We start from the raw sequence: 4,195 nt of genomic DNA on the forward strand, positions 1-4,195 counted from the left end.
CACCCCCCCCCCCCCCTCGTAATCCTAAAATTAAAGAATGCAGTCATGTCAAAATATTCACACGCCACAAAAACCTTCACTGTCCTCCATATAAGCCACAAGGTAAGAAGATCGAGCCACCTCCACCTACCTGACCAATGTCAAAGGACAGGACAGTGACATAGTCAGCTTTATTATCAGCAGAATCTACAGGTCGTCAGGCTGGTTAGTTTTCCAACCATTATATGGGGCACTTTAAGCTGAACTCCAGGAAAATACAAAAGGCACCAATGAAAGCAGCTCGGTAATCATTAATACATCATAAAAGCAACGAGAGTACCTGAATTTGACCTCTGTACAGCAGAGCTCTGCGGGGCCAGGACCGGCATCACGGGTGTCAGCGGGTAGAGAGAAAAGAGACCGGCGAACATCCATTCACCGTTCGCCTTCCCGCTTAATGGAACCAGAAGCGACGCCGAGTACATCATTTCCAGCTGCTCCAATGTCATTCCCTGGCTAGAAGCTGATCAAGCCCGACCTGCTCTCCAATAGTTTCTTTGCAGTGGTAAGGTGACACTAGTGATCTAATAGACCCCTAATGTCACCTTAAAGAGAACCTGTCAACACTAATATGCTACCACATAGGGGGCTTGTGAGCCCCTAAACATGAAATAACAATAAAAGTAAAGAATAAAAAAAGTTTTGTTTTTTTAAAAGTGGCTGCCCCCACGTGCATAGTAACGTAAAGCAGAAACAAACTGTCACTGAAGGAATACAAGCAAATTCTGCCTTTATTGACGCTTAGACATCATGTCACATTTCAGGGACACTTAAGGTCCCTTCACCAGGCTCAATATAGTAACGTAAACAAGCGTCAGTTGCACCTACATACAAAAATGTTGATAACGCTGCACATGTTAGACATCACCGCATGCGCCAGAGTGACAGCATTTATTCTCGGGCCAACATTCACAGTTAACTCTAAACGGATGGCCTGTACAAGTTTAAAGCGTCACCTATGGACAATTTGGGGTACCGTATTTTGTCACCGTTTCACAGGCACACGCAGTTTCTAACCTGGGCATGTAGGGTATCTACTTATTCAGCACAACCTCGCCTTTTGTATTTTACCACAAAATGGGTAATATATTGCGTTTTGGGGCACTAAAATAACTTAAGCGTATTTTTTACAGAAATTTGGGGTTTGATTAAGAATTGCGCTAAAATTGTGCGCCGTAAAATTGCAACCGCCACCATTTTACACTACAGGATCTCTGCTTTCAGAAATATATAGCTCTAGGGGTTATAAGTAATTTTCAGGCCTAAAAGGTGGATTATAACATGCATGCATGAAATGCTTTGGCTCAGATTTGGTCCAAACCCAGAAAGAAGCCGTCAGTGTCACCTGATCAGCGGCATGTAAACAAAGGGGCAGGATGCAGGTGACATCACTGACCTTATATGCCCATATTTGGTTACTGATCCAATATAGCCATTTGCCATACATGGTCAATGATGTCACCAACATCCCACCCCTTTGTTTAAATGCAGTAGGGGGGTGAGGAATGAAAATCTGGAGCCACTGACAGTTCCCTGCCAGGATCCATCAGAACCCGAGCTCATCCCCAATTCTGGAGGACTTAGTGACACGTTAACCCTTGCAGTGCAGCTTGCACCACAATGGGTGTTTTATGTGCAATCCCCAGAGCTCAGCTTTAAGTGATGAATATTAATATATGCCTTCAATATGTGTGCCCAGAGTTCACTTTTAGGGTCACTTCTATTACATCCTCCATATATAAACAAAAAGCTCACAGCAAGTGAGAGGCCACCTCCATATAAGAACGGCAGGTGGGCGGGGCTGGGAATCCTGGTTCACACACACACGTCAGAGAGTCCCCAGGAGACACAGACAGTGAGGTGGGCGATGACCAGGCTGTGTGTGTGTAGGGAATGTATAGGGAATGTATAGGCTCATGCACCCCTCCTTTCCCCCCTTGTCCCAGTACCTGGTCTCTTCTCCCCCAGTCTCTCGGTGTATGGAGCGAAGGCGCCGGATCCCTCCTATGACTCGGCCGCCGGTCTGTCCACAAGCGGAGGAGGGGGCTCCGAGGGTCCCGGGGGGGATCCAGGGAGGCCGGGTGACGGAGGTTCAGCGCCAGGACCACGCAGGGCTCCCCGCACCCACAGAGCTCGCTCGGCCACTGACAGGAGATGTAGGTGCTTCTCCCCCGACACACGGCCAGGCTCGCTGTGGCAGGGCGCTCTCGCCTCGTTCAGGGGTGCGGCGGCGCTGAGGAGGGGGGAGGAGGAAGCCTTCCTCTCCGCTCTGGATATCAGTCGTTCACGGCTTCTCTTCACAAGGCTGCAGCCGTTCCGCCGATAGGAGACAGAAGAGAGGCAGTCGCGGCCATTTTGTTGCTAACTGACAAGAAGCGAAGAAGGGGCGCAGCGATGCAAATGAATCAGGGCATGCCGAAGCTTTCATTGGCTAGCAAGTTCTCACTGGGCAGGGAAACTGGGGCGGGGCGAGGAAGGAAATGGCAAAGGATGTCAGCCGGTTAGAAAGAGCATAGGGTGGGCGTGAGGGTGACTGACAGGGTGCGAGGGAGGCGGTGGTAAAAACAAGAGCCGTGCAAGGCTGAGGTGCCTCTAGAGGTTGCCTTGGCGATGCGGGGCGGGGCTGAGGCTTGTTTACGGGTGTTTTTTTCCCGTCCGATTGACATGTCTGATGGGTTGGATAGTACGCATGCGCGTAAAAGGGTGCTCAGCGCTCACTGCGCTTGTGTCAGATGGTTGTGGTGGGCGCACCTGTGTGCTCTTAGTAGTGGATTCCATTTTGACTGCTGGGTTGTATGTGAGGAGAGCTGAGCAAGACTCAGTAGTATTAGAGAGCATGTCACCTAGCCCATTCACTGCAAAGTGACAGAGTATTTTTAACTCTTGCTGCCAGAGCAGAGGGGGATGTGACTTTAATGTCATTTTGTGGGGCTACCCCCGCACTGCAAGGGTTTAGTCAGGGGTGGCTGAACTTCGGCCCTCCAGCTGTGGTGCAACTACAAATCCCATGAGGCATTGCAAAGATCTGACACCCATAGGCATGACTCCCAGAAGCAGATTTGTAGTTCCAGCACGGCCAGAGTTTGCCTACCCCAGAGATGTGTTCAGTTCCTTAGGCCTCATTCACACTGGAAACGGCCGACACGTACAGCTCCATGCTGCGTGCACGGCCGTATGGGGCAGCTCCCGGGAAGGACAGGTGCTGTGTGTGATTAGTACGCAGCCCCTGTCTTTATGGGACTAAGCGGCCGTACGCCGCCCTATGCTCACCCCAAGTGCACGTCCGTACAGGTGTCCTGGCTCGGACGCAGACAGGATCCATCCTGTCAGCGTACGAGTACAGACACCCGCACGGACGTGTACGGCCGCGTATTCCCATAGAGAAGGATGGGCTGCGTTCTAATCACACGCAGCACCTGTCCTTCCTGGGAGCTGCCCGATACGGCCGTGCACGGAGCTGTACGTGCTGGCCATTTCTATAAATGAGGCCTTAGCCAAGTGCTGAGTAGCTGTTCTGCAGCAGCTTCACTGAACGCTTCCGCTGCACAGTGCTAAGCAAAATGGAGGAGGATAATATTTTTGACTAATAAATACCATTTTCCAATGAATATTTAGTGTGCTCGTCCACCAAAACAATAAATTGTAGGTTCCCACACTGAATTGATTTCCTCCATCAGGGTTCAGGCACCTTTCTCCAGCGCTGCCAGGTGTGCTCACATTCAAAATGGCCACTGGTGCTCTGTCCCCACTTTCTCCATCACATTCAGCGCTCTGCATCCACATTCACTTCCGCTGCATGTGCTAAGTTAGCAGTTCTGAGCGTTGACTTGCAGCACAGCGTTCAGCGGCAGTTTGCTAACTCAGCACTCGCATCGGCTGAGCAACTGAACAGACCTCTGGTCTATCTCACCCCCCCTTACTGTATCAGGGGAAGGTGGGGGTGCTTCTCTCCACAGGATCTTGTTTACTTAAATTTGTCAGGCTGTGCATAGCTCCACCAGCACAGCCGTGTCAACTAGACACAGTCCCATCTGCCACTGCCTCGTAGTTCTCAATGGACTATAAGTGGGGTGACATCACCACACTTGTAGTCCATTGACACCTCCCATCACCTAAGGTCCATGCACTTGGTATAGAGCTAGAGGAACAATCTGCA

At 50.6% G+C, this 4,195-nt stretch overlaps 1 protein-coding gene across 1 annotated transcript in view; it reads right to left on the reverse strand.

The window, feature by feature from the left end:
• TNRC6C (trinucleotide repeat containing 6C) overlaps positions 1–2,483 on the reverse strand; it is a 107,371-nt gene extending 104,888 nt beyond the window's left edge. Inside the window, exon 1 of the mRNA XM_018555694.1 lies at positions 1,989–2,483. The gene's annotated coding sequence lies outside the window, so the exon portion shown is untranslated. The remainder of the gene's footprint in view (positions 1–1,988) is intronic.
• Between the last annotated feature and the right edge of the window lie 1,712 nt (positions 2,484–4,195).

The sequence above is a fragment of the Nanorana parkeri genome, unplaced genomic scaffold (assembly GCF_000935625.1).
Source record: "Nanorana parkeri isolate BGI_ZX_2015 unplaced genomic scaffold, ASM93562v1 scaffold209, whole genome shotgun sequence".
NCBI classification, from domain to species: domain Eukaryota; kingdom Metazoa; phylum Chordata; class Amphibia; order Anura; family Dicroglossidae; genus Nanorana; species Nanorana parkeri.